A 22686-nucleotide genomic window follows, 5' to 3' on the forward strand; every position below is an offset into this window, starting at 1 on the left:
GGCATTTCAAACTTTGAATGTTGAACTTTAAAGTTTGTCCCCAGTCACAGAGATTTGTAAGTAAGACTAAATGTGAGCAACTTGACTTGTCTTGCAAGGCAAAGAAGAAAAGCTGCAGTCGTTTGCTGACTTTGGTTGTGTGCTATCAATGCAGCTAAAAACCTAATTGCTATTTTTGTTTTTCAGCTGTGAGGCCTCCAGTTGTCAAACCATCGTTTATAATAAAAGAAAGATATTATATAAAAGTCAGCCTGTGGCCACTGGCTAAAACAAGTGACTGCTCTGGATTTTTCAATATTTGATTAAATATTCTAAATATTTGATTAAACAAACACAGTCAGAATATATTTTAAAGTTCTTTTAAACAATAAGTCACCCAAATGGAGTAAATATATGTCAAACAGTTTTTAATCTCACTCTTAAAGGGGAAAAAAGCAAAATACTAGTTCTGTTCAGAGAGGAAGGTTTGAGTACGTACAGCGTGTTGTGTTCACGCTAGCTCAGAATAATATCATATTGCTCTGAGTACTGGTACTGGTGGTGGTGACTGCTTTACAGTTGTGGAATATTTTCAGTGTCTCTGTGTCTCTACAGTTTGCCTTGCAAGAAGAACAAGTAGGTCAAAGCGCCTCGGGACTCTGTAAGCATTTTGACAGACTTCCAGATCTCCTGGAAGTTGGTCTCCAGAGGGGTGAAGGCAATATTTAGGGCAAACCCCTGCACAGTAATCTCCTTCCCTCAGCTAATGCATTAAAAAACTGGGAACATGAAAGTATTTCAAATAAAGGGAAATAAATGCTAATGTGATAAAGCTAGGCTAGCTTCATTAAGGTAAGATATACACATGGCTGGCTGAAGCACTCATCTGCTTTTTGAGAGATGATACGCATCATTATTATTGTTGTTTCAATATGCATTATTTGTTTTCTGTGTTACTGTAAGTACGGTACAGTTGTTGCATTGCTAATTCTAGTCCCTCACTAAAAGCAAAACCCACCTTGCCACTGTTACCGGACAACAGCTTGCACAAACTGGAGCAATGGTGGTAAGAGGGGCTGCATTGGAGAGAGAACAAGGAAAAGGAAGTTGCAGGGGGAAAAAAAGGCTCAGCCTTGCTGAAAGACCGGGTATTTTGTCTCCGCATGTCTCAATGGGCAGCCCTCAATGTGTGTTAATTCATCCCTCACAAAGGGCCTTGAAGCAAGGCTTTCCCAAACCAGCAAACAAATCACTTCCCTCCCTCTCCATTGGTATTCTGAGCATGATTCTCCAGTCTTTGTGTAGGGAAATGAGCAGCAGAATAAGAAACAGATTTAAGTTATAGGTGCGGTTTACTCAGGGATCGCTTTGATTGAAATACCTCACACACGAACAGAATGTCCTCGTTTTGAGTCTATATCAGTATTTTCCTGTCTATATTGAGACAAATACCATCTCTGTGTTGAGATGAAGTAGGCTATTCTGCCATTAGCAGTCCATTTAAGTTAAATTTAATTAGCTGTTAGCAGCCTGTGATTCCACTCCTTCATTTCATTCATAAATCCTCATTTACAATCTGTTCTGGGAGCACTGCTGCTTAATTTATTAAGATAGAGCTCTAAAAATGTCTTTATTATAACTGTGTGAGAAAGTGGATATTTCTAATAGGCTCTTATTTAGTGCTAATTAAGCTATCCATAAAACAATGCTAAAGGTTAACGCTTTGCTAAAGTAACATTCTTGTCACAGTCTGGTTTCCTGCAGCAATAAAATTATTTTAAGTTAATAGTGGCTCAGAAAACCACTGTCATCGCCTCATTCATTTTCAGCTGTTTTACAGTTTTTCTCGATTGCTTAAACACATTTCTTGAAACTATGCCTCGTATTCCCAAAACAGTAAACACAAAACTCACCCAATTTCCCAAACATCGTATTGTCAGGTCAAAGTGAAGCTCTACACTCAAAACCAATCGCTCTTGCTGAAAAAACAAACTTTGCCCACAGAAGGCCTCAAAAACAAACACACAACAACATAGTCGCACACATTGGTGCAATAAATGTAAAACTATATTCCCCAAACTAGCAAGTTATGTTGCTTGTGGTTCTTGCCCTCAAAAATCTTTTCCCAAGATGAACACATAAGATGCAATCAATGTATATACAGTGGCACACACACCAAAAACATTAGTCCACCTCAGCATCCTGTCAGTGGTCTGGGTCAGGCCAGAGAATCTCATCCGCATCACAGGTTGTATTGGCCCCGGCCAGGCAGCGGGGGTAAAATCCTCTGACATGCCTGATCCACCCCTGGCATGCATATACTGATATGTCTAGGCAGGGGTCTTCTACGGCCTGGAGGAGGTGCTTCGCTGGCGAAGGTGATTGTCAATACGAATGGCCAAGCTCACAAGAGCCTCAAAGTTTTCGGGTTCATCGTGTGCTTCTTCCCGAGCCTCTGTGTGCTTCTGGGACAGTCCCAGAAGCACACAGAGGCTCGGGAAGTTGCAGTGAATGTTGTTTATTTACAGTGATAGGGGTATTTACAAGGGTCAGGGCTATTTACAGTGACAGGGTCAACGTGGGAGGGGAAGAAAACAAAACACAGATCCCAGGGCGTGTCGGAGTATTGGTGGCGTACTGGAGCGATCTAAGGAAGAAGGACAAAACAGAGTTAAGGGGGTAAGAGCAAAACGTATGCCAACGGGGAGAGTTGGAGAGCTTACTTGACACACTGAAAATGCAAACGTGGACGGTGACCTTCTGGAACCACAGGCAGAGGCGAGGCAGATCTCCCTTTTAGATCAGGGAACACAATTTCCAAAACAACAGGTGGGCGAGCAGGTAGCGGGACAGGCTAGTGCAAGGAAACACAGGCAAGGAGACAAATCCTGAATACTTAGCAGAAGTAGCGTCAGTCTTGAGAGTTTTAGTGCAAAACACGTTACTACTTGTGGAAGCGACAATACTCCGACACCAGACATCCGTCGCACAGCTCTTTAAAAACGCTCCCTCTGCTGACGTCTGATGCGTGCCGGGGATCCCGCAAAGCACCGCCCCGCCTACCTGTGCCGAAAAAGAAAAACAAGCCCAAGAACGCCACACATTAACACACCAGCTCCTAATACCTACACAATAAAACAGGAAACTGGGGAAATGAACCATTACCTTTGTTGGGTGCTTCATACAAGTCTAATTGTTTTGCATGCAAGTCTTTAAGGGTAAGAAAAAAGCTGCTTAAGTCCCAACTCAGATATAAGGTGGTGCTCCACTTAGAGCTGAATAAAAGTACTGCACATTCTGAAACACTGGGCTAACTGGCTCTTTAGCTACAATGCTAAAGTTGCATACAGTAAACAGACTAAGTGGTGTTTTTGTAATAAACTTGGTAGTTTAATTGCTTACCTGGTGTTGACATGAATTTATTGGCTGATCCCTACAGTGCCAACATACTTCTCTTCTCTTTGCATACTAACTAGGATGTGATTAAAGGAGCAGTTTTTCCATGGTACAGTAGACACTTGGAATCAAAACAGAGTCACTGTGGGTCTTGTTGCTATAAAACTGTTTTATTTTTTGTGTGCATGCTGTTTATTTTCTACTATAACTATTAATGACATGCACAGTAATATAGTTGCTACAGCCTCTGCTCCTAGCAGTATGTGCAATGTGTCTAGTTTTTCTTTGCTCAAGCATCTCAGAATTGAACATGTTGGTCTAGAAATAAGCTAAATGAACAAAACTGAAGTCTAGTTTAACACTACACAGCATCTACAGCTTACAAATTCAAGCACTGCTGGAAATGGTTTAGGTTTTTGTCTCTGTCAGGCTGTTGCTTTACACTTAAAATAACATTTAGCTGCATTAGGATGTGCAAAAAGCCTGCAGCCAAGCTTTCAGAAACACTGATCCTTATTTCTCATTTGAAGAGCTTTAAATTACACAACCGGTTTCACAGTTATCTGGAAGGTGTCTATGTCTTGTTAGAAATGACACCTCTGTGAATGTTCTTTTATTTTTCACATTGCTGGATGCTGTGTAGCTGTTTCATCTGAGGCTGTTTCCTGGCACTCATATTTTTTTTTCTGGTTGAAAAATGGTGCTTAACTTTAAAGCAGAGCTCCACAAAAGTGATGAAATTTAATTGGAGTGGTAAATACACACATTCAAAAGGTACTGGTGTTAAAAAAAAAAAAGCCAAATGCAGAAATCTTCAGTTGGATCTGCCTCTTGTGTTTGCTGCAGTAAAACCACAACCAAGCTGACATTCTTCTTTCATCTTTTTAGCCAAGGCTAAGCCCAAGGTTATTTTCTATTGTAGGATAAATTATTAATGAACCAAATGGCCTAGCTTCATTATTCAATAAGAAACAGTGTCTGTCTTGTCTATTTAAAAAAAAAAAAAAAACTTTTCTTATGCAAGTCACAAGTGATTTTTTTTTAAATATGTAAACTACATTTTGAGCCATTTTGAGTTTGAATTTAAGTGGGGGTTGCACCTGTTTCTTTTCTTCTTCTTCTTTGCATCATATTTTTATGATTTTTGTCTGAATTTGCTATTTACTGTGAGATTATGAGCAATTTTCTTTTTTATCTACACAAGTTTAAGTCTTCTACAAGAGCAAAAGTGGTTACAAAGGAATTTAAACAGACATTTTTAAGTGTAAGATGTGACTCCCTGCATTGCTGTCTATGTTCTTACACGATTTATTTCTTAAATTACACTACAGCTCAAAGAGTCATTCACACCTTTGGCAGTTTTTGACATTGGAAACATGGTACTTCATGTAACATCATTATTTATTATTATTACCAATCAAGTGCTGCCCTCTTAAATGGTTGGATGTGCACTTGTTATAAACCAGACAGGTCCCCAAAACAGCTTTTGGAGTAATATCAGGATTTAGTGTCCAAAAAGAGTAATATGATGTTATAGTCCCTCAGTATTACTCAATGCGTGTTTGCTTCCAAGAAAGAACATTTGTACATTTGTAGTTTTAATGTGAAACAAAGTATGATCTCTTATGTTTTGTTAGTGTGATGTAAAATAAGTGGGATCAGTTGTTCTATAACCTTAATAGGCTACCATGCCTTTTACCATGCCAAACGTGCATTATGTCTCAGTCATACTTGAATAAAAATACCATGGCAACTGTGCAGCAAGGTAAAATTGATGGTTGTCTGATGATTGCACAGAATTTTTGTAACTTTCACACCACTTTCAATCACAAGGAAATTGCACAGGTGATTGCAATGCGTCACCAAACAGCTGAGGTGTATTTCGGGCTGGCTGCAATCACTCTCAGACAGATGATTGAAGATTGCAAGTACGTGCTATCTAGTTAATAATAAAGATATATTACCAATACACTGTAATTGATCAGAGTCATTACCTTATTCTACAGTATTCTACAGCAATCTCTTTGAGACAACGCAGCAATAAATTGCAAATCTGTTTCAAATCTCGTTCCATCTATACAAATAGAAATTCACATTAAATAGAAAAAATTACATTAACTAATTACATTCAGAGTCTAGCCTGAAGGACAGCAAATTTAATTTTGTTCTGTAATATTTTGGCATTTGGAATATAACCAGTCAAGTGCTCAACTGCAAAAACATGCATTACAACATGTATGCAATTGTACCCATCAGTATAGATGGACTTAGACTGAATGCAACATGTTGGGAAAAATGCTATTTTTGGTCAACTTTCACACTAGATTGAACAAATAAGACAAGTTGCAACAAAAAAAATCAAAATCAAAATCAAAAAGAACTCAAACGGTTCAAACACCGCGTTAGAATTCTGACTCAGAATTCTGACTCAGAATTCTGAGAAAAAAGAATTCCAAGAAAGAAATAAGAATTCCGACTCAGAATTCTGAGAAAAATAATTCTGAGAAATAATGTGGAATTCTGACTCAAAATTCTGAGAAAAAAATGATTCTGAGAGAAAAATTTAAAATTCTGACTCAGAATTCTGAGAAAAAAGTCAGAATCCTGACTCAAAATTCTGAGATCAAAGTTAGAATTCTGAGAAAAAAGTCAGAATTCTGACTCAGAATTCTGAGATTAAAGTTAGAATTCTGACTCAAAATTCTGAGAAAAAAGAATTTTGAGAAAAAATGTAGAATTCTGACTCAAAATTCTGGGGAAAAAAAGGATTCTGAGAGAAAAATTTTAAACTCTGACTCAGAATTCTGGGAAAAAAGTCAGAATCCCGACTCAAAATTCTGAGATCAAAGTTAGAATTCTGACTCCGAATTCTAAGAAAAAAGTCAGAAGTCTGAAATTAAAGTTAGAATTCTGAGAAAAAAGTAAGAATTCTGACTCAAATTCTGAGATCAAAGTTAGAATTCTGAGAAAAAAGTCAGAATTCTGACTCAGAATTCTGAGATTAAAGTTAGAATTCTGAGAAAAAAGTCAGAATTCTGACTCAGAATTCTGAGATTAAAGTTATTAATCTGACTCAAAATTCTGAGAAAAAATAATTCTGAGAAAAAAGTCAGAAATCTGACTCAGAATTATGAGGAAAAATTCAGAATTCTGACTCAGAATTCTCAGAAAAAAGAATTCTGAGAAAAAAGTCAGAATTGTAACTCAGAATTCTGACATTAAAGTCACAATTTTATCTTTCATAATATTTTAGGTATTGATAGAGAGTAAGTATAAAAAACCTGATTAGCAGGATAATTTTCATCGATTTTATCACCAGACCTGCGGCCATATGTTTTGGACACTCACCTAAAGAGAGGGGCTGAGCTGTCAACTGATCACCGCCTGGTGGTGAGCTGGATCAGGTGGCAGGGGACGACACTGGACAGACCTGGTGCACCTAAACGTATAGTGAGGGTGCGCTGGGAACGCGTAGCAGAGGTCCCAGTCTGCGAAATCTTCAACACACACCTCCGGCAGAGCTTCAACAGTATTCCCAGAGATACCAGGGACATTGAGTCTGAATGTACCATGCTCAGCACCTCAATTGCCAAAGCTGCTGCAATGAGCTGTGGCCGCAAGGTGGTTGGTGCCTGTCGTAGTGGTAACCCCCGAACCAAATGGTGGACACCAGAGGTGAAGGGAGCCACCAGGCTGAAGAAGGAGTCCTACTGGGCTTGATTAGCCTGTGGGACTTCGGAGGCAGCTGATAGGTACCGACAGGCCAAGCGGAATGCGGCTTGGGCAGTGGCTGAAGCTGAAACTCAGGTGTGGGAGGAATTCGGAGAGGCCATGGAAAGAGACAAAAAGAGACAGAGAAAGAGACTTCTTCAAAGAGATTCTGGCAAACCGTCAGGCAACTCAGGAGGGGAAAGTGGTGCTCTACCTGTATTGTGTATAGTGCTGGTGGAGCGCTGCTGACTTCGACTGAGAAAATTGTTGGGCGGTGGAAGGAATACATTGAGGACCTCCTTAATCCCACTGACACATCTTCCGAGGAGGAAGCAGAGTCTGGGGGATGACCCGCCAATTTCCAGGGGTGAGGTCACTGAGGCAGTTAAACAACTCCTTGGTGGCAGAGCCCCTGGTGTGGATGAAGTCCGCCCCGAGTTCCTGAAGGCTCTGGATGTCATAGGGCTGTCCTGGCTGACACGCCTCTACAATGTTGAGTGGAGATCAGGGGCAGTGCCTCTGGACTGGCAGACCGGGGTGGTGGTCCCCATTTTTAAGAAGGGGGACTGGAGAGTGTGCTCCAACTACTGGGGGATCACACTGCTCAGCCTCCCTGGGAAAGTCTATGCCAGGGTGCTGGAAAGGAGAGTCCATCCGGAGAGTCCCTTAAATAGTGCCACAAGGAAAGTGTATTTGTAGATTGAGCAACAGAGTTGAGTATGCTGGTTGTGTCCATGAAAAACTTGCCAAATCTACTCCACTAATGCTGCCAAGAAGCATTATTACAACAAAGAAATAATCAACCAAACATAAGTTTGAATGCTACGAGCCATTCAATCCTTATACAACGTCTGCAAGAGTTTGGTCCACAGGGACTATGGCTATGAACTCTTAAAGCTAGCTTCAAGGGGCTATTAAAGGAACTGCAGTTGGGCTCCAAGTTCATTTCACAACTCTGTTTGAAAGTTTTGTCACAGCTAAGAGCAGAAGTCTAGTCCTTTCTCAATAAGCCAAAGATTTTTATGGAGTTTTTGTCCAATTACTCACAAAACATGTTGGTTACTGCAGCTTTAAATATGTTCAGTAGTAATTGCTGAGTGGATAGTCATAATGCAAAGACAGAACAGAATTGTCACTGTTCTGTGCAAAGGTTATAAATATTTTATGTTTTATTGCCTTCTTCACTCTCACTTCAGTCACATCGCTCTTTACATGCCTGCGGTCGGTCACATGTTTACTTTAATAAAGCTGTGATATCAACCTGACTGTGATTGTGCGCTGTTTCAGCAAACTGCAGAGTTGTTATAAAATCAATAGACCCAGCATTTCTGCGCTACTGTCCTGGAAAGTGATGATGGATGATGGATTTCTGGTTAATAAAGCTGCTGCTGTTATTGCAGTGTAACTCTAAATTGGATTTCACTGTGCTAAAAGACAAGTGACCCAGCAAGCTCCCGCTACTACATCTGCTTTTTTAATAATAAATTTGAATAAAACATAACACTGTAGTTGCCCCACAATGAGTCAACTCTGTCTGTTTTTTCACTAATGCCACGGAAATTCACAGCAAACACAAATTTCCTGTCTTTTCCTGTGGACACAGGGGCGTGGATTTAACTTTAGAGGCTCATTAATAAAACATATCCTAGTGGCTCCTGTTTGATGTTGGATTCAGGAAATATAATCTCATACCTGAGCAAACAAAGCCTCTAAGCAACAAAGAAAACTTAGCGATGCTCACTTCATACCTGGAATATATATCACCTCCTCATGGCTTAAAAGTTACCTCTTTTCTTATACAGCTACATTTGGATAATTGAAATGATCATGTAACTGGGGAGGAAAGCTTTAACAGCTGAATGAGATGGTTTTTCTGTTAGATGTATAATAAACACAGATGATTTAATAATGTATCCTCCCCTCTTTCTGGAAAACAGATGATTTGAGCAAAGTTGACAAAATTCTATTTTCTTTTTATTAAATTAAATTAAATTAATTTCAGTTTTATTTATACAGCACCAAATCACAACAGCAGTTTCCTCAAGGCACTTTATATTGGAAGGTAGACCCTACAATAACACATACAGAGAAAAACCCCAAAATCATATGACCCCCTATGGGTAAGCACTTTGGCGACAGTGGGAAGGAAAAACTCCCTTTTAACAGGAAGAAACCTCCAGCAGAACCAGGCTCAGGGAGGGGCGGGGCCATCTGCTGCGACCGGTTGGGGTGAGAGAAGGAAGATGGGATATTTTTATGAGCATAGGGAGATGTTAGGTTAGCAAAGTAAAAACCTAAAGCTTTTAAATCTAAAAAAAATCTCCTAATAGCCCAAAAGAGCACTGTGCTTTCAGGTGGCAGGCTTACTTGTGCTTCCTAGACTTTCCAAAGGTAGAATTGAAGAGGGAGTATTCAGCTGTCTTTTTCTCTAATCTTGAACAGTCTTGTAAGTGACCAGGCAGTCAACACAGACAGTGCACTGCTCAAAAGATGGGTTTAAATTTTATTATTCAAAGGATTTTAAAAAAAATGCAATTTTAAGAACTACACTGTAAAAACGATAACTAGTAATTGTTGATTTGAGTAAAGTTTTCAAATTAAACTGACTTAGAAATAAAACTTTTCATTTACAACCTAAAATAGCTTGTCTGCCCAACAAATTTCTTCCATTGTTGTCCTAACTAAGATTTTCTAGCGAGCATAACAAAGATTATCAACTTTTGAGTAGATTTTTTGAGTCGAGTTGGGAACCGTTGGGAAACCCGTAGGTGACTGGCACACGTCGTGGTCTGAATAAGTTTGAACTAGACCAAACGAGTCTGAGCAGACTGTGTGATAGTGGTTTGTCGATGTGTTCTGAACTGAAAACCTGCTAAGAAACTTTGAACAAACGTGGCCAAAGTTGGATGAAAATTACAATTTTTCGACCATTACGGATTTTACCTGGTCTGAAGTTGGAGTGTATTATTTGACCATTTTTTGGACAGGTGCGGGAGCTGCCGGCCATTTGCCCTAGCAGGTAAGCTAACGACATCTGTTATTAGGATTTTCTACAAGCGCTAGGCTGCATCCTCCTGAGGACCCAGGAGGGTGGAACGAGTAAAGCATGAAAAAAAAAAGCCAAACAATAACATATTTAAGTCATCTAAGGGACTTATATATCATGTTTAAGCTAGCGAAGGACCGCGCGGGGGTTGAAAATGATATGCCGGGAGTTCGCTGTTCTCGCTGCTCTAGCGAGCCTTGAATCCCCAGCTAGCTATCGAAGCTGGTGGTAACAGACGTCTCCGAAAACGTAGAAGCATTTTTGCAAAAATGTGTTGTCTTAATAAACTGAGCAGATATTTGAAATTTACACAGCTACATTCTCGCCTGAAAATACCTTAAAAGTTTACTTTGTGACCCAGAAAGAGTAATAAGAGTAATATTAAAACTAAGTGGCTGCCGCCATTGTTTGAAACTAGAATCGGCTGGGCCGCGCTATGAATTCTGGCATAGGGTGGGCCACGAAGGATACACCCTGACCCATCCTTCAAAGCTGTGGAAAGTATTGTATTGTTTTGAGAGCCTTTTTGTTGGTGGAGTATTGATTTTATGTACAATTCCACGGGTAGACGCGATCTGTACGGTCAGACTTTGCACATGCGCAGTAAGGATCGGGGAGTCCGATCCGTAACTTTTTTTTCTCTTTTTTTTTTCTACATTATATTGAAATGCTTCATTATTGCAAACATTTTCTCTCAGGCGGAGAGAGGTCGTGGAGTGTCAGCCTATGGTATCTGAGGTCCAGGAGAGATGACCTGCGCTGTTTTCCTCTGAGGAGGTAAGACTGTCCTAATTTATTTATAATTTAATTATTATTCAAATTGGGCATGATTTATACTTATATTGAAGCAGTACGGTATTTGCTGGGGTAATGCATTGGCCAACTTTATTATCTTGTGCTACCACTCCAGTCAAGGCCCTTGCCAGTGTTATATTGAAATCCTTACCCTGAACATTTCTGCCAGTACAAGAAAAGAGTCCCCATGCTAAATCGAAATTGTGAAACAGAAAGGCAATCTCATAATTTTGACTTAGCATGTATTTTTTTTCTTTTTGTGCTAGAAATAGGACTTCTATAGTCTGAGATTGTTAGGGAAAGAATACTAAGGCAGGTCACAGAATCTGATTGGTCACAGATTTTTGGTGCAACTTAGAACATAATATGTATTTTCATATTGATACTGGGTTTTGTGGGGGTGTTTCTATTCCTGTGCAAAAGATGTATTCATGAGAGATTTTTGAAGTAGGTAGGTTTTGCTGTTGATGACACAGTCAGGCATATAACATGGTGCAGACTGTCCAAGACAGCTACCCAGGAATTTTCTGTGCTGAATAAATGACAATATTTTGGTGAATGTATTGTTTAGATATCTGAAAATTTCATCGGATCACAAGCAAAGACCTCCTGGGGACCTTCAATGCATCCCTTGACAAAGTTGTGCCTGGCCTGCTGAAACTGTACTGGTCTAAGAAGGAGCTCTTGGTGAGGAGATGGAAGACCTCCTGGATAAACTTGATGAACAGGTGAGTGAAGTGCTCCTTTATCTGACATTTTAGAAGAGAGTATACTTTTCTCTTAACAGAAACTGAAAAGATGTTGGCTTCAAACAAAACACATCAGTGGACATGTCAGTAAAATGAATGTCATGAGTCATTGCTTTGTTCTTATTTGGCAGTATTTTATTTAATTTGTAAAATGAAAGTAAAATTGTTAACATGGTGTTGTTGTTGTTTTTTGGGGGTTATGCGTTTTGCGTGTTGCTGGGTCTGACCTGTGCTTTACTTTCATTACTATGAGAGTTCTGATTTTGCATTGTGTATAGTACACCATGTTACTTCACTAATTGAAATTCTTGTTTTCCACTGAATACTCTTTAGACATCCAACACTGTGTCCAACGGGCACTGAGAGGCCTGCCCATTTTCCTCAAGAGAAGATGCAACAGAGGTTTTCCTGAAGTGCTTAGTAAGTACAAAAAAGTAATCCAAGTAAAACTAATTGCTATGAGATGTTTTTAAAGGATGAGTTTATCCAAAATGGAAATGTACACTTTCTCAGTGCAGTCCAGATAATTTTATAGTGGGGATTGCAGTTGTCATAACTCTCACTCCTTTTTTTCTGCTGAGCAGCAGCTGGGCATTGTTAGTGGTTGTTCCATAGCAGAAAATATTTTTGTACAAAACTCACAAGGTGGCATTAATTAAAAGAAAATAAGCTTTTTCTTCTTAAAACCTCCATGGGTCAAACGACCAGCATGGTATAGAGGTTAAAGTTAAAATCTTTAGAAATTTGTTTTGTCTTTAGTTTTTCTTAGCTTTCAATAATTCATATTTTACTTTTCTTCAGGACACTGACATTTTGGAACCAGTGTTGAACAGTGCATCAGTTGCCATCCTCACCATCCTACAAGATGACGATGCTGATACGTCTGTGCGAGAACATGCAGTTGTGTTGGAAGGGGACATTGTGCTACATAACATTCCAGATCTCTCTACTGCCCTGGCACACCTCTTTGGCCTTCTGTATGCCCTCAACATTGATTATCCAAAGCAGATGAGTTTTACCTTTGAAGCAATTCAGGCCATCTTATTTTGGCCTGGTCGGACAATATGAAGGTGAAGTGGATAAATCATTATTCGAAATGTAAATTTTAGTCAGATGAATCTGTATTGTTGAGAATATATGGTGAAAATTTGTCTTGTAGTATTTTAAAAGATTTGTTATAGTGTTAGTTTCCTCTTCATTGATGGTAACATTTCTAAGAACTTTTAACTTCCATAGTTCATCATAGTAAGCCTGTGTAAAATGTCAATGTCTGGGTGCATAGGCAATCGTTTGTAGCACTACCCTATTTAATGTGCAATAGTTATGTTCAGCTTTTACAAGACGGTCAGGGTGTGTGTGTGTGAATTATTAAGTTGCTGGACACTTTTCTTTTTGGTTCTGGACTCTAGAATTTTAACGTCTCTGCTGGGGTGCTCAAAGCACCCAAAAGAAACTGGCAAGAGGTTTTTGTTTGTTTGTTATTTCTTTTCTTTCTTTCTTTTTTGTTTTTTTAACAGAAATTCACCCTACTACCCATGACATTCTGAAATGTACTGAAAAGACTGTTGAACAAAATAAATAAGCTTTTAGATAACATTGAATTGTGCTTTGTTTTATTCTATATCATTTATTAAGTGTTTTTTCAAGTATAATAACAACATACATTTTCCTTCGTTTATATAGGTAAATTTTCAACTCACTGGAGTAAGAATTGTATGATTACTCAACAAGAATATCTGTGTTTGGTGAAGGCAGAAATACATGGCATTGAAACCAGAATTTCTTCGTTAGACTTCCAGGATTATCCTAATTAGGTGAACAAGAAGATCCAAGTTGGCAGAACTTGTAAATCTTAGTTGAGTCAACAACAGTTGGCAAAAGTTGAGAAAACTCAAAAATCTCTTGCATCATGTTGCCTTGAAATTTTACGTTTTCTCAACATTTTCTTTTTTACAGTGTAAGTAGGCCAACTAAACAGAGTGTTACTCAAAAATACTAGTTAGCAAAACAAGAGTTTGACTGAATAAACTGACCTTACAAAATGAGAGAGAACTCAGCCTTATATCCTGGCGGAGCCAACTATTCACACAGGGTAAAAACCACAGGGACAATAACGAAATTCAATAAAAAAGAAACTCAATTTCTCCCATGCTGTCACAGCAGAAGGTTCAGTGCTGCCCTGTAACTGTGTGGGTTGTCTCTGGGCTCTCTGGCTTCATAGCACCGTATGTTAGGTTAATTGGTGGATTTGGACACATTTCTTTTTGTGTAAGAATCCGAGTTTCCATGAAATTAAATTTTCTGTTTGAATATAATTTCTATTCTCTCTTCTGTTCGTATTTCCATATTCAAGCCACAGATTTGGTTGTAGACAGTTTTTAAGGTGTACAGACTGTAAACCAGGTTAAGGTGAATTTAGATTGCATCAGCCCCCTTCAATTCTTCTACCATTTCCAGATCATGAGTGAAAGCTGCCATCAGACCTAATCACTCCTTCTCCATTGGATGGGTGGCACTTGGATTTGACATACAGCATTCGATATAAATACTGATAAGAGGGCACACTGTAAAAAAAAAACTGTCAAATTTACGGTAAAATACCGGCAGCTGTGGTAGCCAGGAATATACCGTGAAAAAAATGTGGAATCTGTAAAAGACAATACGGTATACTGGTTTTGTAACCCTAAATTTTAAGGTAGACAACGTATTATTTTACCAAAATCATGATAGAAAAAAACAAATATATTTGTCAATTATACAGCAATTTAATGTAAAAATGCAACTTTCCATAGCTTTTTACGGATATTTGCAGTAAAAAAAGGTTATGATATAATAATATTTACAGTAATTTGTTGTTAATTTAACAGTAATAGGATAGACCCTATTATTGTAAATAACTGTAAAAATAACAGAAATATGTTAAACCTTATTAAAACCTTTGACAGTAAAAAACACAGTGAAATTGTATAACAAATTACAGCATTTTATTTTGACCAGATACATTTTACGGTAAATTCCTGGCTACCACAGCTGCCGGTATTTTACCGCTAAAAATACAGTACAATATGAGGAACATAAATGGTTTACCGTACATTTTACATTTGCAACCGCTAAATATAGAAAAACCTAAAGATGCTCATATATAGCCAAGGTAGTGAATATTACTGATAAACAATGAGAAAATTTGACATACTATTTGAAAACAGACTAAACATATCATTTCTCTATTCCTACAAAACAGCATAGATCTTGAGAATACAGCATGTGTCCATATATATGGCTGGTAATCCATAGAGGAATGAATAAACATGAAACAAAATATTACCTGCCCCTGACCTATCAACAGTAATGAGTCACTGGGTCCTGCCTTGGTGAAGGAAAGGACTCAGTGGAGTTTCTAATGCGCATGGTGTCGAAGATACAAGCTCTGCAGGAGTACTTCAATGTCCATCAGGAGTTCACTTTGGACTGGCAGGATCCCTCTGCAGCAAAAAATGGACAAAGTTTGATCAGTGCTTGAGCAAAATGCACAGAAATGAACAAAACGTGCTGCCAAAAACAGATCTAATGATAAATGATTTCTTAAGTGTAAAATATACAGTTCTTAAAGGATAGCTATTGTCAAAATGCAACCTGGGCTGTTTTTTTTTTACTGTAAACGAGACAAACATATATCTAAAAGCATAATTACGACAAACAAGCCGTTTTTGAGATTGACCGTGATTTTGTTTTGTGGTCAATAGCCAGTGAATGGGAATACTAGGGGGCGGTGCATAAATTTGAGCGCATCAAAATCGATACACAAAAAAAAAAAAAACAGCCCAGGTTGCGTTTTGGCAATAGTTATCCTTTAAATCTACTTATGTAAAAGTGATACATAGACAACGCAGCCCTAATCAGAATCATAATTTGTTGGAAAACGTATTTAAGTTTTCTATTGATTTATCATAGAACTTGAAGTTAATGGCTGAATGCATGGTGATGAGACCTATCATTCAATCTACATTTTATAGCGTATGAAACTGCTCACCTGGACATGAACCTGAGCTCGGCTGATTAAGATTAGTGTCTCCTGTCCATCTTTCTTTAGCAAAACTTGAATAATACCACTGCTTACCTCTTATTGAATCTTTGGGTGCAGACTTAATTGAAGAGCCTCGTATAAACAGGCAGGGTGTGATGTTTAGGGAAACCAAAGAATACAGGCGCCATCATTTCTGCCAGAAGACTCATGGGGTGCAACGAAGCTTTCATTGTGGACTGGCTAGATACCTTCTGCATTCAGAAAGAAAACAAGAAGGGCATACACCATAAACAATAATAACTGACAAAAATAATGAGACAAGAAATTAAAGTAACAAAATAAGTGCAAATCAAGTTTCCCTGTGTTGCAGTGTAGCTGAATGTTTTTCAACAATTTGATTTACGGTAAAACACATACCAAATATTTCCAGCCAAGGTTTGTTTCAATCTTCAGCATGTTTTTCCTGCCATTGTCTTGAAACTGTTTCATCTGTCCCTCTCATTTGATGCTGTTTACAAAAACAAAACAGCAATATTGTAAAGGGAAAAAGGAAAATGAATTTAATGGAAAAAAAAAAAAAGATTATGACCTGAAATCTCACCATTTCCTGAGAGTCACAGGTCCTTTGAGTATCCTTATGGTTTCTGCTCAAATTCAGTGTCTGAAAAGGGCAGGAACAAAACAAACCTTTTTAATCATAATAAAGACAAAATAAGATTTAGAGACAGACAACAAAGAAATGTGTAAAATATCTTCTTGAATCTGTTTACTCCCTCAAAGATATCATGACCTAGACATGGTGGCAAGCCTGGCATACAAACGTTGAAGTATTTCAGTGAATTGAACACTGACCTGAACTTCACTCCTTCGACGTCTGGTGTATTGTCAATCTGGAGGCGATCAACAGCAGAGTTGTAGTTCTCTTTGGTACGTTCTGGTCCACACAGATTTGGGTCAGCACCCTGAAATTCAGATTTCGTTATCAGGCAGTACCTGCAGAAGTACTTTGAAGAACTAAAGTTTTCAGTGAAGCCACCAATACAGTGAGAACCCAGATTATCACCAGCAATGCAAAACAAAGTTCCTTTGACTCTAGTTTCATCTGATGCAACAATCCCACTGTCCTCCAATTCTTTCAAGTCTGCCAGTAATTCAGAGAACACATTAGCATGACCAAACTCTTTAAAATCTTTCTCCCTGCACAGTAAGACAAGAGACATGTGATCTGTGTCTGAGCACAACATTACAATATTTAATTGTAAAATGTATGCATATTTATTTGTTTTCACAGACAATATTTATAATTTCAACATTTTATTACAGTAAAAAACAAAGTTTTATCCAGTCTCACAATTAACGGTTATTCAATCTATTTAATACAGTAAAAGGAAGTTTTTGGTTTTACGCTCCATTACCGTTGGAATTTGACGGTGTTTTGCTGTATATTTTACTGACTTTTGTTACAGTGCAGTATGATGAGAATTGGCCAATCAAACAGGCAAGAGTCCTAACCCAAGACCTTTACAGCACTCCCACTTTTCTAACTGAACCACCATGGGCACCTTGGACATGGCTGGCATCTTTTCACATCCTTACTTCACATCTGGGAGGATGCCAGCCCTGTCCTTCACATGGCCCTGTAAAATGAGCCCTAAGGAAGAGACAGGAAACGAATGAGATTAAGTGGTCTTTTTCATATTCCCTGTTATTTGCAGTAATTTCTCCAAAGTAGCAGAACGAATTTGCTTATAACTTCTTGTAAAGCATCTTGCACCAGCCTCGTGTTGCCCTTTATTGCCCGACAACAAGCTGCTTTCTAACTACCTTAAGTTATGCTCATGCTCAAAATGAATAAGCGCCACATTAAAGTAGACCCTTAGCTTTTATTTTCACCTCCTCCTCCAACATTAGGAGACAAACAACCTTGTGTTTAATAATGAGAGGCCGAGCAAGAAGACCTTTATCTCTGGCGAAGACTGGGAATATAATGGCAGTAATTAACTGAACGTTACCCCTCAGCAAGTCCTCCTGAGAACCCCGGCAGTCTTTCCAGCCACCTCCTCCTCCTCTGCCTAAATTGACACTGCTGTCTAGTTTGACATGCTTGCTCACAATGGTGACTGTTTTCAAAGAATGGGAAAGCAAAGTCGATAATAGGAGACCAAACTGCTTTTAATGAAGTACTGGATCTGTGCTTGCATTTACTCTTCATATTTTCTTTTATTAGATTTGAATTTGCTTTAGCATCTGCTGTAAAAGCCACCCTAAATGAAAAACTGAATTTACACAGCAACGGTAACTTAAACTGTGTCTCAGACATGAAAGAGGAGTAATAAGTCATCTTTGTGAAATCATCAACTTTGAGTTAAATGTTCATTTAGTGCTATAGCTGTGCCACGTTACAAGAGCATTTGTTCTAAAGGGTGCTGCGGCACACCTCGTGTCACTGGAGCAGCCTGCAATAAATCACCATGTCTGGATAATTTATGAATACCAACAAAAAGGGAGGCGTGATCATTATCTTTTGACAGCTCACACAGCATATATTAGATCAGCCAGGTTAACGCCTTTATCTAGGCCACTTTACCATGACAAATAGAGGCGCACAGCTTAATGTGGAGGATGGCTTTATAGTCTGTTGTAGCTTACGTACAATAACTACCTTTGGCCACATATAATTCTAATAAAACTGCAGTCCAGAAAAACAGGCAACACACAGCTTTCCACATTTCCTTAGAAACAGCATGTGGTCATGAGAGGAGAATGTAATATTGATTTCAGTACAGTCCTCAGCTCTCGAATTAAAACATGTTGAAAGATTCTGTTGCTTGAAGAGCTTGAGACATCAGAAGCTCATTGCAAATTAGCTTGAAAGTTTGGCTGTAATCAGCTGTTGAGAGGTGGGTTATTTTTGACAAGGCGAGCATCCCCTGCTGTTTTGTAAATGGCTCTGCTATCAATGGTGAAAACAGGTCCAGAAATCAACCTGACATTTTCCTCCTACTGCATGTGGTTCGCTGCAGGAACACATGTTTATCATCTACTATTTTGCATTATCATCACCCTGGCAATCTATTATAGAGCTTCCAGGAAATTGTTGATGTTATTGAGCCTCACAGCTTGAACTGTTATTGTCATTTCAATAACATCCCTTAACTCAACAATTTAACTCATTCATCCTACAGTATTTTTGTCATGCTCTCCTCTTTGTGACAATCATCTAATGCAGTTCTCATACTGTCAGCAGGGATTTTAATGTAAGATAAATATGTCTCCATATCACTAGCACTATTTCACACTGAGATAGCCTCCCACAAACACGGACTGTAAACTGAAATGTAATCTGTCAAATGTGAAAGAAGCTCTCCTGACAGCTGTCACATCATGACAAGTGTGTTTTTATCCCCCCCACTATTTTTTAAACACACACATAAGGTGACAGAGGTTTGAAGTGACTACTAATATGTCTTGTGAGAAAAACTACAAAATGATGCATAGAATCCTCAAAGAGATTTGGAACAATAATAAAATCATGCAAAGCAGGTAAATTATGCAAAAAAGATTCAAAACAAGCACAAAAAAGAAGAAGAAAGAAATCCATGCAAAATACTCACAATTTGATGCATAATAACAAGGAGATGAGAAACGGCAAGAAATAGCTACAAAAGAGATACAACAAAATTCAAAATAGTCAATAAGATGCAAAACTACAAACAAAACCAAAACAACCAAAGAGAACTTCAAAACTGCCACAAAGAGATTCATAACAACTACAAAGAGACAGAAAACAGCCACCAGAAGATGTATAACAACAACACAGAGAGCAAATGAACAAAAGAGAAGTTCAAAACAGCCACAACGAGATACAAAATAAACATAATGAGATGCAAAACAACAACAAAAAGATGCATAACAGTAACAAAGAGGCGTAAAAAAGACAGATAATGAGTTCAATTTAACAAATACAAAACACCTCAAAATACAGAGATGCAGAACCCTGTGAAACCATGTCAGAGACACAATGAGCACAAAGAGATGGAAACATTTCCTGTTTCTAAACAACTAATCTCACATTGAGTGCACACATTTTTCTCAACCGAGATTGTACATTTTCTCTAGCACTGTCCAATTTTGAGACACTTCATTTGTGCATTTAAATTTCCTGCTTTATATTGTTTATGTTTATTATTATTATTATCATCAGCATCATCACTGGACACTTGTGAAATTCAGCCACATATCTAAACACAAGTAGATTAAGAAGTTGAAACATGACATCAAAGTCCAAATCTAGACACAGTATGTTCTACATTTTCAGCAGTGGAGAAGTATTTTTTCTTTTACATTGTAAATATAATGCTGCTTTCCTTTTTATTTTCTATGAAGGATTTGTATATATTTACATAAGCATTGTCATAGAGTGCTAATTTTAGTTTAAGTAAACAAAGCAAACTTCCAACAACAATGGGAATCTAGAATAATTTAGAGGCCACACAAAGGCAGTCTCTATTTCCAAAGCTGCTGTTGTTTAGATAAAACAAAGCGAATGTCTCTATCAGGGGGCAACACATTATTTGCCAGCCCCACACATGTGATCCATTCTTCTCCATATGAGTTTCTGACACACGTAGGTAACAAATAACATTGTCAAACTGAGAGCGCTCAGATTCGAAGAAACATGAGAATACATCTTGCAGCACAAAATAGTTTGGCAATGGGTGTTTAGGACACCTTTCGACATGACAGTGCTACTGCCTCACTGTCAAAATGATTCATCCCTGTTCTGACTGCATTATATATCGCTCCGAGGCTTTCAGATTTTGCACAGTAAGCTATTATTTTATCCATTAAGAAGAGGCTCCATGATGTGGAAGCTCTCAGTAGGTGCAGTATTACCACATTAGCATGTTGTGGTGGTAATAATGTGACGAGTGCACTTTATAAGGGCACTTTATGTGTCCACACAAGCACTGAACACTTGTAGAGCACAGCTAACACTCCTGCAGTACCAAGCAGCCTCCCTTTCCATCCATAACTGCCATAAATAATTTTTTGACCAAATCAAGAGTAATTTACATTCTGTCTGTTCATCAACTGTTCATCATTCTTTCTGACCCCATAAGCTTTGTTTGTTATCTACTAAGGTACAATTTAAGAAGAGGTCCATTAAACATTTTATCAGTTATCATGAGATCATTTACTTTGTAGTAAAATGTAATATATCTGCTCTCCTTTATTACCTGGATTAAAAATGACTTGACAGGTTCATGAACCTTAATTCAGCTTGAAACACAGAACACAAAATAGGCAAAAACAATCCTGTGTAGGCCAGGTGACCGTCAACGAGCCAGGTGGATGGCGGGGAGTCGGATGGATGGCACAATGGGCTGTTGTAGACGGGCTTACCTGGGAATGTGCGGTGGATGCGCATAGATGCTTGAAGCTTGAATCTAACTGCTAAAGGGCTAATGACGGCATCGATCTCATACGGTCTGAATAAACCATTCATAAAAATAAAATAAAACATTCATACTGCTTTAAGCTATGTGTCAGAAAAAAACTGCCTCTTCTTTTATTTTAATAAGGTCCCTGTTTTTCATTTAGCAGGAGTGTCATTGTTGAGAAACTGTAGCCTTTTAGGACACGCTATATTCACTGACCTTTCTGAAAGAGAGCTGCTTTCTACTTCCATCTCTGTTCCAGATTTCCCACACCTGATTGCCGCAGCTGGACATCATTCAGAACATTTGTGGAAGTTCATATATAGCTCCAGCAATAAGTGTTCCTTGTGATTTGGCTACTGGGCTCTGAGAAGTGTGTGGCTGCGGGGTTAGTGTTTATATATAGATATATAGCGATAGATTGAATTTAAAGTAAAGGATAGTGGTATATTTGTGGGACCTATTTGGTAAAGTGCTTTATTTATTAGTGAAAGCTTGGCAGCGGTTCCCTGCCATTTTTGTTTATGCATATATTTGTTCTGTTTTGTGGCCTGCCAGGAGGGCTAGGCATTATATGTTTGGTTTCAGTCCGGAGATTAGTGTTTCTTTTCTTTCTAGTAAGAGTCGGTATTTTTGTTTCTTATTTTGGCCTTGGAAACTTGGTGCTCATTTGCTTCTTTTTCCCCTCCCATTTATTTTTATGGTGTTGGGTAATTGTAAATAGTTCATTAGTTGTAAATAGCTGTAAATAGTTCATTGTAAATTTGTTACATGAATTATTTTGATGCATAGATAATTTGTTTGGAGACTCAGTCTATGGTCTGCACTGCTGACACTTTGTGTCACACTCTTTGTGTCTCCTAGACGTTGCAGGTGAGGACAGTGTGACAGGACAATCTAAGAAAAGGAAGTATGCCATTATGCATTTCATGGTACAAGGCCTTGTTAGTGGTGTGCTAGCATCTAAGGTATTGCCATCTTGTCATCTTGACAGGGGGTACTTTTTGTTTTTTTTTTACTGTTATAGGAACTTCTGAAATTTTTGGCAAATAGAAAATTATAAAATGCAGGAGTAGCCTATAATTGTCATTGTACACTTTTAATCTTTTGTACACTTGGAAATGGCATTTGTATATCACTTTTCTAGTCTTAGTGACAGATAATCTCAGATATACCTATAGTATGCCCAACTGAAATTCACAGACAAACCTAACATGCATGAGTTTGGATTACAGAACAAAGGTTCAGGAAGTGTCAAGATCTAAAGGAGGCAGATGGTGTGAAGCCAAGAGAGGAGCCAAATGCAGACGCGTGAAGACAGGAGTTAACAGAAGGTGTCACGACTGGGGCAGGAGTCGTATGAAGGTGAGAAAGGAGGATCCAATAGCAGACAGTGGCGGAGGTGCAAGTGGGTTTTATTTACAGTGCACAAAACCAAGGTGTGGGGCAGAACCGAACATAAACCTAAACTGGGCAAACTAATACAAAAAGGAGGTGAAGCGAGATCATTCAGCTGCAGACCAGACAACAAACGACGGAGGCTCC

At 38.5% G+C, this 22686-nt stretch overlaps 1 long non-coding RNA gene across 1 annotated transcript; it reads right to left on the reverse strand.

Annotated features, from left to right (window-relative positions):
* Window positions 1-15657: 15657 nt before the first annotated feature.
* Window positions 15658-16930, reverse strand: LOC120442319. Its single transcript, XR_005614669.1, has 4 exons — window positions 16553-16930; window positions 16302-16361; window positions 16118-16208; window positions 15658-15951 (listed from the first exon to the last, which is right to left on the reverse strand). It is a non-coding gene; the product is annotated as an uncharacterized LOC120442319 (long non-coding RNA).
* Between the last annotated feature and the right edge of the window lie 5756 nt (window positions 16931-22686).

The sequence above is a fragment of the Oreochromis aureus genome, linkage group 10, assembly GCF_013358895.1.
Source record: "Oreochromis aureus strain Israel breed Guangdong linkage group 10, ZZ_aureus, whole genome shotgun sequence".
Taxonomy (NCBI): domain Eukaryota; kingdom Metazoa; phylum Chordata; class Actinopteri; order Cichliformes; family Cichlidae; genus Oreochromis; species Oreochromis aureus.